Raw genomic sequence first — 15,618 nt, forward strand, 5'->3', positions numbered from 1 at the left:
AGTAGTCTGAATACAGTCCCAATTTTCAATTGTTTGGCCAACACATTTTTTAAAATATTTGAGCTAGTTTGCAACATTTTTTAAAATGACAGATTACACATACAAATTCTAACTTCCCTTGAAAAAAATTGGGTGATCTGGCGATAGTGGTCCACATCCTTGAGTGACATTTGCTTGGGGGCGAGTAGCTGCCCCTCCTGCTAAACAGAGCAAGACTGTGTCATTAGCCAAACCTGGCTCAGGTTGCTCGTTTATGTCACCTGCCTATTTTCTGTAGTCACGTCAGTGTGCTCCAAAAAAAAGTAGGATATTTTTGGGTTTTTTTCCTAAAACATCTGTGATATCTGTGGCAGAATTCCAAGATGGCCCTAAGTTTACTACCCCTGGTGTAAACCCCTGTATAATCCCACGTCTTGAGTGTGGTCTGAACCTGTGAATATGATGGATGTCACTCTCATGATTATGTTATGTTATATGGCAAGAGATATTATAGATGCAATTAAGATCCCTAACAGTTGACTGTGACTTAATCAAAAGGGAGATTACCCTGGGTGGGCTAGACCTAATCAGGTGAACCCTGAAAGAGTCAAGAAGCAACAGCAAATACTTTCCTGTGGATCTTAAAGAAGAAGAAATCAGTCATGTTGTGAACTGCATGAGTGGTGTCTCTAGAAGCTAAGGTTCTCGGAGCCACAACTGCAAGAAACTGAATTCTGTCAACAGCCTGAATGAACTTGGGAAGAAGCCCCCGAACATCAGATAAGACCCCCATCACCGGTCACCATCTTAATTTCAGACTTGGTGAGACCCTTAACAGAGGATCCTGCTAATTCATATCCAGAGTCTTGACCCAGAGAAACTGAGAAAATAAAGGTGTTTTATTTTTCTTTTTAATTTATTTTTTATTAAAATTTTTTTTTCTTTTTGGCTGCGTTGGGTTTTCATTGTTGCACGCAGGCTTTCTCTAGCTGCAGTGAGTGGAGGCTACTCTTCGTTGTGGTGCACGGACTTTGCATTGTGGTGGCTTCTCTTGTTGTGGAGCACAGGCTCTAGGTGCGAGGTCTCAGTAGTTGTGGCACGCAGGCTCAGTAGTTGTGGCTCATGGGCTCTAGAGCACAGGCTCAGTAGTTGTGGTGCACAGGCTTAGTGGCCCCACGGCATGTGGGATCTTCCCGGACCAGGGCTTGAACCCAAGTCCCCTGCATTGGCAGGATGACTCCTAACCACTGTGCCACCAGGGAAGCCCAAGGTGTTTTATTTTAAGCTGTTAATTTTGTGGTAATTTTTTATGCAACAATAGAAAAGTAATATGGTATCTATGAAGGAATAATAAAAAGGATACATATTTAAAAATCAAGGAATATGCCAAGAAATTGAATTATTTAATGTATGATATATATTTCATTTAAACAGAAGGTTATGACTATAAAGGGAGAGCGTGTGAGAGAGGTGGACTCTTACAGTTCTGAAACAACTTTGAATGTATAATAGAATTAAGCAAATGAATTAATATGTTGATGTTGGCCACAAGGGTTTTCAGTAGGAAGAAGGGACATACGAATGTGGAATATAGGAAGGGACTGGAGTTGGAGATATGAATGTGAAAATGTATATATGCATGTGTATATGCATATATCAGTTATCTCTTGCAGCTTAACAAATTATCTTAAAATTTAGCAGCTTGAGACAACAAACATTTGTTATCTTATAGTTTCTGTGGGTTAGAAATCAGGGAATGGCTTGGCAGGGTGGTTTGACTCGTTGTCTTTCATGATGTTGCCATCAAGCTGTTGACTAAGGCTACAGTCATCTTAATGGTTGGTTGAGGCTGGGGGATGATTTCCAACACTGATATGGTTGTGGGCAGAAAGCTTCAGTTCTTTACCCTGTTGGTCTCTCCAAACACTGCTCATGGCAGCTGACTTCCCCCAGAGAGAGGAAGGAGAGGAAGAAATGGAAAGCCAGAGAAACCAAAACGGAAGCCACAGTGTCTTTAATAACCTGAACTCAAAAGTAGACATGTCAGCACTTCTGCCATGTCCGGTTGGTCACTCAGACCAAACCTTATACAATGTTGTATGTACACCAGGGTGTGAACGCCAAGAGGCAGGGATCACTGGGGGCCATCTTGGAGGCTGGCATGGCTACTATAATGCATGTGTATAAGTACATGTATATATGTGTGTGTGTATGTTTATTTGTGTGTATGTTTGTTTGTGTGTATGTATATGTATACGTAGATATACATACATGTATTTCCTAGCTCTGTCTGTTGAAAGGGCCAAGAAGCAAAGACACGGTAGCAGCAATCAGTGTACCTAGCACCCAGATTTTTATCTTTAATATCATTTTCACTAAAAACAGCTAAGGTTTCTCAGAGAAATAACTGATTCCAGGGTTGGGGCAGGGTAGGTACAAGATGATACAGGAATATCATGTTATCTAGAGAGTAAAGAAGTACTCAAAAAACATGATGGGGACATGTCACAAAGACATAGAAGCCAGCTGAATGAATTTCCACTTGCCAAATAAGTAAAATAATGAGTTTTAAATCACTGAAAAAATATGTACTCATGAATTTCTACTGGTGATGTATAGATAGGTGACTTCTCTTGCTTAAAGTGGAACGACTGGGCCTTTCTGGTAAATGTAGAGGGAGTGCTCGATTTGGGGAATCATCATTTGCAACCATAATGGTAAAGACTGGATTATACAAGAATCGTCAATGCATGGTAAACCTAGAAGTGAAGACTAGGATATTTCCAGAGTCTTAAAGTAGCTCCCCACACACTGCTTATTGGTTGCAACTGAGGAAAACAACCCAGTAATTAAGGAGTACAGAAACTGGGCAACACTTTAACCAGGTGATCAAAATTAACATCGTCCATGAGGGCCAGATGCACATTGTGTGCTTCCAAACGATATACTCTAAGAACAGCACAGCATCTCTGTCCTATGCAATACTCCACCCAAGAATGCAAAACCTTAATCTAAGTAAGAGAAAACATCGGACAAACACAAAAGGAAGAAAATTCTATTTTAAAAAATTATGTAGAGGGACAGCATTCTTTAAAAATGTCAATGTTGTAAAAAAAAAAAAAAAGGCTAAGGAGATGTTCCAGATTAAAAGAGGCTAAAGAGGCATGACAATTACATGCAATTATCCAACACTAGATTCAGTCCCGTACTGGAGGAGGAAAAAGTGCTATAAATCATCTGGCAAAATGAAATATGGGCAATAGCTTACATAAAAGTATTGTGGAGGGAAAAGACTGGTCTTTTGTGTTGGCTAGAGATTGGTTTGAATGCTATATTCACCACTCCTCAATGTATGATTTCTGTGCTGCGTAGAAAACCAAATGTGATCACTACAAAACTACCTGTCTCCCCTAATGCTGTGAAAGATTTAAATAATTTCCCTAGGGATATATCTTACCACCTTGGGGTAATTAAGGCCATTGTTACATGTTGTCTGATTTTTTTCAGCTACTTTAATTTTAATGGTTGGTGTTGGCACAGTCAATCAGACTGGATGTACAGCCTTGCCATTTGATTATTAACTGCCAAAACCAGTTTTGATTATTTTCAGAGTGTTAGATGCCTGCTGAACACAAAATAAAACATGACACCAACCCAACAAGCTGGCTGTCTTAATGCCAAGACTATATTTTCTCGTGTCCTATAGCTTCTATTTCGGGCATTCTATCAAGGGCATTCTTCAGAAAGGTAAGTGATATTTCAATAAATATAGAGTTGAATTAGAACAACCACATGCTTTAAGTAATTACTGGAATTTCTTAGAGTAATAGAACTAATATTGAAAGAGACTGTATAATTCTCTAGCACAATTTTTACCTTTTTAGTAGTCTTTTAGCAATTACCTTTTTAGTAACAAAGGCAACTCATTAGGAACACTAATAGTCACCAAAAATCAACACACAGCACAAAACAAAACAAAACAAAACAAGAGTCTCTGGAACTCTCACATAACTGTACACCACACATTGACTGTCTCTCCTACTGACACCTTAAAGCTGGATAAGATCACCCTTTGCACCCAAGGTGATTTTGATCTATTCCAATCTGCAAGGATTACCTGAAAATACAGAAATTCATAGGCATATTTTTTAATGTCTTCTTTTATTTTGGAAACAATTAATACCTTCACTCTAATATTCAAATGGTGCAAAAAACCATATGGTGAAAAGTCCTCCTTGAACCTTTGTTCCCAAGTCACCCAGTTGCCCTCACTGGGGAATCAATGCTATGAATTTCTGGTATATCTTTCCAGGCATATTTTGTGCCTATACAAGCAAATCTTAAAATATAGTCCCCCTCTTGTGCGAATGATGGCATATTACACACACTGTCCTGCACCGTTTTTATCTTTCACCTGCAGTAGATCTTCAAGACCCTTCCATAGCAGCTCATAAAGAACATTCTTGTTCTTTTCTGGGGTTAAGAATATGTCATTGTACAACTGTAACATTATTTAATCAGTCTACTACAGATAGACATTTAGATTGTTTCTCATCTTCTGCTCTTGTAAGCAATGCTGTCATAAATACCCTTGTATATGTGTCAGTTTGTACATGCTTGAACATATCTGTAGGTTAAATAGTAGAGGAATTGCTGTGTCAAAAAAATCCATTTGTAAATGTGATAGATACCATCAAATTGTCCTCCATAAAAGTGATATCAATTTTCATTCCCCTATAGTATAGAAGTGTGTCTGTTGATCTCCGTGATCTTCCCACAGAGTGTTATCAACATTTTTGACCTTTAATAAGCTGGCAAACAAAAAGTGCTGTTTCAATAAAGTTTTATTTGCATTTCTCTTATTGTAAATGGGATTTAACATTATCTTATATGTTTATGACCCACTTGAATTTCTTTCTTCTGTGAACTGTAAGTTCATATACTTTGCAGACTTTTTTCCTTGGGTTGTGGATTTTTTCCTTCTTTTTTTTTTTTTTAGGAGGCTTAGTATTAGGAAAATTAGCCATTGGTCTGTGATATAAACTGATAATATTTTTTCCAAGTGTATTATTGTCGAGGCTTTTACAGTACCTATTTTTTTTAAAAAAACACCTTATTGAAGTATAACATACACACAAAACATACTTAAATTCATGATTTTTTTTTAAGTGAAGACACTTCTGCAATCACTATCCAGATCAGGAAATACAATTTTTTTTTGGTATTCACAGATATTACTAATTTCAAGAAGAAGTGTAAAAATAGATCTTTCAAGCAGGTATATTATTATGGAAAGATTAGAGACAATAGCCAATTAGCATTTTAAGTTTCATTATTTTTTTAGTGGAGTTGTTTGTATAGTGATATCAAAAAGTGGCATTTTATAGAAAAACAGAAAATTGTAAGGAATAATTTTTTTCGAGCTAGATTCTGTATTTTAACATCAGTTTATGCATACTCTTCTCTGATGAAGTGAAATATACCTACAGTAAATACTATGAAGGGAGTCTTGAAGAATGTTAATTTTAGATGGGCCCCAGAAGGATTATTCACCACTTTGCTCTTGGAGCAAAGATCTAGGCTTGTTCCACTGTGTTCATATTTACTACTAATTATTTTAGGGTTTCTGATGCATTTAAAATAATATAGAAGCTTTTCTTGTTTGGGTCAATGATTCATTCAAACGTTTATTTCCTCTGAGTTCTGTAAATGTTCTAAGTGATTGTCCATTTTAACTTCTCTCCAAGTACAGCATTGAGAGGCTTTGGCAGCCACATCCAAGCAAATGATTTCAAGGCTAAACATGCAGCATCAAAAAGACCTTTCTAGGGGCTTCCCTGGTGGCGCAGTGGTTGAGAGTCCGCCTGCCGATGCTAGGGGACGTGGGTTCGTGCCCCGGTCCGGGAAGATCCCACATGCCGCGGAGCGGCTGGGCCCGTGAGCCATGGCCGCTGAAGCTGCGCATGCGGAGTCTGTGCTCCACGACAGTGAGAGGCCCGCATACCACAAAAAAAAAAAAAAAAAAAAAAGACCTTTCTAAAGTATCTTGATTTTAAAAGGCATTTATAAAATTTGGCCTTAGACCATACTTGATAGCTATTAAGAATGATAACAGAAGAAATCTTTTTTGAATAAATGACATTCAGCCATATTCTCAAAGTGATGCAATTACGTGTTGTCTTTCTGTTTTAACTTCATTTTTAATAACAAATCTTCACACCCAATACGGATTTTAGAAATACCTAAATTTATATCAGCTTGGTAGCCCATAAAAATCACAGATGAGCAACAAAAAACTCCAAAGTAAGGCAGCCTGGAGATGTACAGTGTCTTCCACCCTAAATCTGATCAGTTCTGAGCTTAGGCTTTAGTTGAATCCTGGAGAATAATGAAGATAATGTACTAATTTTGTAAATTTTGTGAGGATTTTTGCCTGATTTACATAGCAAACATATCAAAGACTCCTTTCTTGCATAGCATTTTTTTAAACTGTCATTATGAGTGATGCCCTTTGTTTTTGTTTTAATTTTTATTGGAGTATAGTGGATTTACAATGCTGTGTTAGTTTCAGGTGTACAGCAAAATGTAATCACAAAATGAATACATATACCCACTCTTTTTTAGATTCTTTTCCCATATAGGCCATTACAGAGTACTGAGGAGAGTTCCCTGTGCTATACAGTAGGTCTTTATTAATTATCTATTTTATATATAGTAGTGTGTGTATGTCAATCCGAATCTCCCAATTTTATCCTCCCCCGCCAACTGGTAACCGTAAGTTTGTTTTCTACATCTGTAACTCTATTTCTGTTCTGTAAATAAGTTCATTTGTACCATTTTTTTAGATTTCACATATAAGCAATATCATATGATATTTGTCTTTCTCTGTCTGACTTAATTAGTGATGTCCTTTGTATAAGACTTCCCTGTAAATACGATAAGGTCAGAAAATCAAGGCTACAGAGATTAACTAAAAGCCGCGATGTCCATGAAAATTTCTACGGATGAGGAAAGAGCTTCACCTGCTGTGAGAACTTCACCTCTCTCTTTTTGTAACAAGCAGAATGTGAAACAGTGGGAGACAGAAATCCTCCATTCAACCCCAGTATAAGAATAGCACTGTTCTCATGGTTGATATTCAAATATGTGTTTTGCATGCGTGCTCTGAAGAGCTCAGAGCATCTTGCAAACTTCAGTAGGAATGGCACACACGTCAGCTTTTTTGAGGCTAGTTCAGTATTCCAAAATACCCAACTCATCTCTCTTAGCCAAATTTGATCAAGAGCTAGGACTCAGCAAAATACAAAAGCAGACAATGCTTTTCATTTCTACCTTCCTTTTTTGTATCCTTTTCCACATCGTTAACATTCACAACCCAGCCCAAAGCACTGAGGATCCTTGGCTCCACTTATAAAACTCCTGTTCTTGTCTCCACCATGAAGAGGCAATAGGAATGAAGAAAACACTGAATGTGTATCTGAATTTTTATAGTCCTGACTCTATAATGAAGTAGACGTCACATTAGAGTTTCTTGCTACATCTCAGTGGTCTCTAAGTATCCCAGAGTATTTGCATTCTGTATTTTACATTAAAATATAAATGACTGACAACCAGGCTTGTTAATTTATACACAAAATAAGTTCAAATCCTGAAAATAGAAGTCTCCCCTCTTTCTCAGCCTTTTTGTTGGAATTGGGAGAAGGACAGGTAAAGCAAGCAAGGACCACAGAGGCACACAGGAAGAAGGATGATGAGAAGAGAATATCAGAGCCTATACCGGGCTATTCTGTTGCTTCTGCTCCTTCTAAAGAGACCAACCCAAACTGGTAGTGGCTAGAACTGAGTTATAATGGGTATATATGGCTTATATGTTGCCAGACTAAAAATAAAATATTGGCCCAGATTTCTGTAGCTCTGATATTTCCTCTGATCCTCTACTGATACTATAGTTACCTTTCACTTATCAAAATTTCACCTGAAGAACTGGCATAAAGACAGACATATAGAGCAATGGAATAGAATATAGATCCCAGAAATAAACCCTTGCAAATATAGTCAAATGATTTTTGAACAGGGTGGCAAGACGATTCAATGAAAGGACAGTCTTTTTAACAAATGGTGCTGGGAAAACTGGATATCCACATGCAAAAGAATGGAGTTGGACCCTTACCTTACATTATATACAAAAATTAACTCAATAAATGTTGGCTGAATGAAGATAAAAACATTGGTTGAATGAAGTTTGTTTTTTCTTTCTTTTCTCCTTTCTTGTTTTGCTTAGTGGAGAAAAGAGAAATTAAAATCTGATTTCAGTTGTGTGTTAGAAAAAGGGACAGTCGGTAATTATTCATCATGTTGAAGTACTTAGAGCTAGCAGCTGTGAGAAAAAGGTTTTTGATGACCATTGATTTGATTATGAAACTCTTTTTCTAGGAGAGAAGTTCTCAGCCCTAGCTGGACACTGAAATAATCTGGGCCATTTGAAAAAAAATACAGATGTCCAAGTCCTACTTGAGAACAACTGAACCAGTTCCTAGGCATCAGTGTGTTTTATAATTACTCCAGATGTAATGCACAGTGCAGTTTCTAGGAGCCATATATCTCCCAGAGACAATTTCAGACAAGTTAGAAGGCAATTATTAATACAACATTGAGAATTAGCCAGAGAAATATTAAGCTATGATATCATACCAAATTAGGATTTATTGTTGGAAAAGGTATCAAATTACCTTTTATGGGCAGTAACTCATTTCCTTGTTTTTCTTATTTCCCATGAGTTAATTCAAACAATTGTCCTTATATGCTATTCCACCCCATTTCCAGAGTCCATACCAATGGAAGGCAGTAAGAATATTTGGAGTCCTCTGCCATAACTTGGTGATGCTTATGCTTTTAGCCAAGTTACAACTATAGCACACTTCCTATTCAACACAGCCTGTGCCTTAATAATTTTAGCTAATGTTCATTGAGTTCTTACTGTATGCCAGGGTGATATTCTAAGTGCTTTATCATGTATTGATACTAATCCTCACAACAACACCATGAGTTAGGCGCTATTGTCATGCTTGTTTCCCATATAAGAAAACTCAGCCTTAGAGAAGTAAAGTCAGTAAGTTGTGGAGCTAGGAGACCAAGCCAAGCCTCTGCCTGTCCCCAGCTCACTAGAGTGCCAAGGTGCCCTCATCCCTTGCAGCTGAGCCAACCCCCAAGTTAACAATTTGTGTGTTTATTTCATTAGAAATAGCCAATGACACCAAAAACATTAATATTTATTAAATCCTCACTATGAACTGTGCACTGTTGCCAAGCACCTTCTATGCACTTTTTCACTTGACCCTCACAATAACTCTATTAGCTAATGTGACAATTAACCCTATTTAGTCACAGGTAATGAAACAATGGCACAGAGAGAGATAAAATAATTAGCCCCAAATCAAAGGTAGAGAGGGGTAAAGCATGAACTCAAAATCAGGACTCTGACGCTTTAACACATTATGTTATCTGCCTCTTAAGAAAAATGTTAAATATATCTTTGTGACTTAGAAATTCTAATAAAGGGTTACAGTTTGACGTTTTGTTTTTCTTTCAGGTAGACTTTGAAAATACAAGATTTGTGGTATAAATTTCTTATGTATTTCTGGAAACATAAGCATCTTTGGTGGCAGTTCCCTTAATTGTAAAAAAAGAATCTTAATAGATTTCTTCAAAGAACTTGTAAACTTAAAGTCAGTGATGGTCGATGGACCACCCTCACTGGCTCATGAAGTCTGATTACCTGCATTTCTTCTCAACTCTGGAATCCATGTCACACTTACAGCTTGAAATCGGCCATGGTAGGCAAATTTACACTATGGAAATTGGCAAATGCTACAAATCCTCCAGAACATTTTCCCCCCAAAGAGCCAGTTGTTAAACATTTATCAGCACATTACTGTCTAAAGTTATAAAATAGTAACAAGTTGTTGTTAATATTTTAGTAATTTAAAACGAAGGAGGCTGTTGTCATTTCGGGAAATTTTATTTCTTTTTAACAGGAATTTTGCTTATAGGAAACTGAAGAGTAAAATTCATTAAGTTTTTCAGATGTCATCAAATGTCAAATGCTTTACCTGTTAACTTAGTTCAGCTTCAGAGGACATACCGAAAATGATTTTACTCTCATTTTTTGCAATGGACATATTATCTGGGCTACTGGCCAGAAGACTTTGGTAATGATTTCACCTTACAAATTCAAATACATACTAGAACACTAATATTCTAACTCCCCTTGCCTTTCTTTAGTTTTATATAACTGAATAATAGAACTTCAGATGTTCTGCCTCAAAAGGAGTAAATGTGAAACATCTGTAAAGGACTGTGATAGACGTGACTTTGAATCCTTGGTTTTTGGGACAAGTACTTTATATGTCTATTAATAGTCATGTTTTAATCTGAGAGTGATTCTCCCCCTTTCCATTTAATAAAATGGAATGTTTTATCAATTTGTGTGACTTTCAAATATTCAGTGTATTCAGTATATATGCAATTGCTGCTGTGTGGGACCCATTCTTTCTGAATACTTCCTTCAGCACTACCATCTCACCACCACCCTGCCCCCTGAAGATCTGGGGCTCATCCACTGGAATGTCAGGGCTGCGAACTGTAGCCAAGGCTGGAGCTGGTTACTCTGACAAAGATACCTCAGCATGCTGACATCCAGAGTGACAATTCCACAGGGGAAAGCTGAGGTTCAAGGACATTGAGAGAAGAGTTGAAGGAGAGGCTTATAGAGCTAGGGATTCAGAGTCAGGTTCATGAGGTCAAGAGTTAGCAAGGTGACTGTCCAAGCACCACTAGGGACCCTCAACTCACCTCACAGTCTGGATGTTGTGGCACATATATACAATGGAATATTACTCAGCCATAAAAAGAAACGAAATTGAGTTACTTGTGATGAGGTGGATGGACCTAGAGTCTGTCATACAGAGTGAAGTAAGTCAGAAAGAGAAAAACAAATACCGTATGCTAACACATATATATGGAATCTTAAAAAAAAAAAAAGGAAAAAATGGTTCTCATGAACCTAGTGGTAGGACAGGAATAAAGATGCAGATGAAGAGAATGGACTTGAGGACATGGGGAGGGGGAAGGGTAAGCTGGGATGAAGTGAGAGAGTAGCATTCACATATATACACTACCAAGTAAAATAGATAGCTAGTGGGAAGCAGCCCCATAGCACAGGGAGATCAGCTCAGTGCTTTGTGACCACCTAGAGGGGTGGGATAGGGAGGGTGGGAGGGAGACGCAAGAGGGAGGAGATATGGGAATATATGTATATGTATAGCTGATTCACTTTGTTATACAGCAGAAACTAGCCGAACATTGTAAAGCAATTACACTCCAATAAAGATGTTAAAAAAAAAAAAGTTTCAAGGTGTGTTAAAAGCCCTGATTCAATGTTATAGTCTCCCATTAGAATGACACCTCCATGAGGGCAGGATCTTTGTCTAGCTCTTGCTTATATCTCTAGCATCTAGAACTCTGCCTGCCATATGGTGATCATAAATACTGAGCATTCATAAATATTTGTGCAATGAATGAATGGACGGATATTGGAAATATCCATCCATCATCATATTGTGAACTATATGAAAAAAAAAATTTAAGGAACCTCCCATTTGGTTGGGTTATCATTTTATACCTTTAGAACCTGTTTACTTCAAATGTGCTAAGGAAAAAAATTATTTTCTTCATCCAAAATTATAGCATCTTTCCCCCAAATTGTTCTATGACACATTATTTCTGCAAGATGCTATCACAAAAGGGTTTAATAATAAAATAAAATGGGGAAATGATCAGTGAAACAGAAATTAAAAGTATTCTTTGATGCTGTACCTCTCAGAGCTCTTAATATGCTACTGTCCTGTGGAATCTCCAAAGAAAGGAGAAACAGTGTGTGGGATTTTCCAAAATCACTTTGCCATGTAGCACTTTTATGCAGAGAAACTTGGGTATTCCAAGGAAAAACTTTTAGAAATTCTTGTCTAGGTGTTCTGTTACTGAACCAGGTTTGTTTTGCCCAATGTGTAGCAAGCCAAAGCACTGAGATGCCGAGATTTTCAGCAAAGAGGGTTTATTCACAAGCCAGACAAGCAAGAAAACATAAAAACAAGTCTCAGAACCACCTCCCCAAAGGCAAAGTGCTTGGAGTAGTTATGGGATAAAGAATAAAGCAGCAGAGCAGTCTGAGGCGTGGGGAGTGTGGGGAGCATGGGAAAAGGTGTTTAGAAAAAGGTTCGGTAATCATTGTCCTGCGCAGGTGTAACTAAGTTATGGGCCTCTGCAGGTATAAACATGGAGGCATTTAGCAGGATCTGAGGGTGGAGCTTTCAGCCCTCTAACATCAAAAGGTCGCCAAGGCTTCCCTGGTGGCGCAGTGGTTAGGAGTCCGCCTGCCGATGCAGGGGACACGGGTTCGTGCCCCGGTCCGGGAGGATCCCACGTGCCGCAAAGCGGCTAGGCCCGTGAGCCATGGCCGCTGAGCTTGCGCGTCCGGAGCCTGTGCTCCGCAACGGGAGAGGCCGCAGCAGTGAGAGGCCCGCGTACCGCAAAAGAAAAAAAAAAAAAAAAGGTCGCCAAGCCACCTAGCAGACACTCACACATGACCATTTGGAGGGTCGGTGGTCCTAACCAGCCTTAACCAGTTCAGCTCAAACTAGACACAGCTGACCCCAAGTTCCTGGAAAACAACTCCGGTAAACATCTTTTTTTCCTTTTTTTTACATAAACATTTATTTTGTTTATTTTTGGCTGCGTTGGGTCTTTTTTGCTGGGTGCGGGCTTTCTATAGTTGCGGTGAGCGGGGGCTACTCTTCTTTGCGGTGCGGGGCTTCTCATGGCGGTGGCTTCTCTTGTTGTGGAGCACGGGCTCTAGACACACAGCTCAATAGTTGTGGCGCACTGGCTTAGCTGCTCCGCAGCATGTGGGATCTTCCTGGACCAGGGCCTGAACCCATGTCCCCTGCATTGGCAGGTGGATTCTTAACCATTGCGCCACCAGGGAATCCCTCCGGCAAACACCTTAATATTTAGGCTACGTGCAACTTGGAGGATGTGCAATCTTTTGTAGCAAAAATTAAAATGACCTTCATTTGTGAAGGCAGGTGAAATGGATTTGACTAATGATTACCCACAGTTTCATTTTCTAAAGTTTTACCCTATCTAAAACAAATGCACGTGGAATCTTTTTCATGATCTGAATCTTTCTTCACCTGCTCCATACTCCATCAAAATTTATGATTTTAACCCATTTCCACCAGAGTCTGCCAGGGAACTGACTAGTCTGATAAACTATATGGAGGTAAAATGTTAGCACCCGATAAGAGCTTTTTTACCTCCCCAGGCTACCTTGGCATGGCAAAGAAACTTCAGGTAGCCCCAGCTCAAGAGTCAGCCAATTCAGAATCTCAGGTAGGGTCAATCAATGGAATGGCAGCAGAAACAGGGCTGAGGATAGCAAGCAGTTTGGTTTGGAAGCATAAGGCTTTTGATAACCTTTCAAATTATATCTTATAGGGATCAACTGCTTTATCTACACAAACAGCAAACTATGTCCCCTGTTATAAAACCGATTGGGGGAAGTCTCTTTCTTTTTCAGCATCAGAGGGAGAAATCAGTAAGATGACCAACCATCCCAATTTTTCTGAGACTAAGGGGTTTTCTGGGACATGGCTTTTCAGTTCTAAAGCCAGGAAGGTTCTAGGCAACCATGACAAGTTGGTCACCCTCACAAAGCAGTCACTTCACAAAATGAAATGACTCTCTAGGTCTTTAAAATTTCTGGAATCAGAAGCTTCAGTGTGAACCACATATAATATTTTTCACTGAATTGCAGAAGTACATTTGTGAGTTTGCTTATGGTGAAGGAAAATAATTCAGGATAATAAAATGTACAGTATTCTCTCGGTCATTTGAAACCTAATCATGTAGTTGGTGGAAGGCCCAGCCTCTTCCTTCACTTTCCCACTCTTCTTCTTCTTTCCTTTTTGACCGTTTCACTGCTTTTTTTTTGGTAAGAGCACCAGAGGGGGTGCTGAAGCTGGAGGGAAAACTCTTGGCTCTGTAGGTCAAACCTACTACTCGTGCTCTGACCCTGCTTTTTCTCACTCCCCAGTGTCTCTAACCTATTCATTGATGTGCATCCAGGCTTTCTATTATTAAATTTTATTCATTTTTCTTCTACTTATTATTTTGTTTGCTTTCCTAGTGTTATTCCCTAATTTTTTAAAACCATTTATTTTTATCATTTATTTATTTATTTTATTTATTTTTGGCTCTGTCGGATCTTAGTTGGGGCACGTGGGATCTTTGTTAAGGTGCATGGTCTTCTCTCTAGTTGTGGTGTGCGGGGTTTTCTCTTTTCTGGTTGTGGTGCGCAGGCTCCAGGGTGCGTGGGCTCTGCAGTTTGCAGCACACAGGCTCTCTAGACGAGGCGCGTGAGCTCAGTAGTTGTGGCGCACGGGCTTAGTCGCCCCGCAGTATGTGGGATCTTATTTCCCTGACCAGGGATCGAACCCGCGTCCCCCGCATTGTAAGGCGGATTCTTTACCGCTGCACAACCAGGGAAGTCCTAATGTTTTTTGTGAAAAATGAGAATGATGTCCAACATTTACTCTGTGTCATGAACTGTGCTATAGACTTTGAATACATTTATTTTATCTAATTTTCACAAAACCTTAAGGTGAAAAAATAATTTATACCCATTTTACCATGAAACAGGTGAAGCGACTTGCCTGAGGTCATAATTGATAGATGGTGAAGCTAGGATGCAAATCTGGGCTATCTGAGTCTGAGCCACTATTCTTAAATTCTGCTTTAGCTACACTGTCTCTATAGCTTTCCAAGGTTTGAAAGAAACCTAAAGAGTCTTTGCCACCCTAGGCTGTCATCACCAGGTGAGATGGGTCTGGATGTTAAAAACTCTTACCAGTCTGACTGTCAGGTATTTTTATTACACACAGACCTATTTTAATAGCTGGATTTCCACTTTTCTCTCTGGCTGTTCCTTCTCAGTCCGTTTGCATGCTTTGCCTCTAGCCAGTCATTAAATGATGGATTCCTCAAATCCCATTCCCAGCTCTCTCCTCTCTTCACTCTTTACTCTGCCCTTAGGCCAACTGATCTATACCCACGTCTCACAAATTTACATCTTTAAATCCTCTCTTCTGAGTTTCAAACCCATACATCCAGCTGGCTACCTGCCCTTGTCCTGGATGCGGCAAATGCTTCTCATACTAAATATATTCTGAATCAAAATAAAGGAACTCCTTGCTGTGCTCGCTTGCTTGGATTTGGAAAGCCTGGTTCTTTCCAGCATTCTCCATGTTACAGCCACTATATCATCTGGTTATGCAAGCTGGAAACCTGGGAGTAATCTTCATTATCTCCTCATCTAATCTGTGACAAGCACAATTAATCTCTCTTGGGCAGTTGATAAAATGTCCTAATTGATCTACCCTCACCCATTCTGGCTTTCTTACAATATTTTTTTAAATTACACCAAGAGAAATCTCTTTAAAAAGTACATCTGATCATATTAGTATGATTGTTCCCCTACCTATCTCTTCAGTCTCATGTCATACTCAAATTATCCATCTATAT

This window comes from Delphinapterus leucas, chromosome 3 (genome assembly GCF_059928025.1).
Source record: "Delphinapterus leucas isolate spDelLeu-1000000601 "Yukka" chromosome 3, BTC_Dleu_Yukka2, whole genome shotgun sequence".
Taxonomy (NCBI): Eukaryota; Metazoa; Chordata; class Mammalia; order Artiodactyla; family Monodontidae; genus Delphinapterus; species Delphinapterus leucas.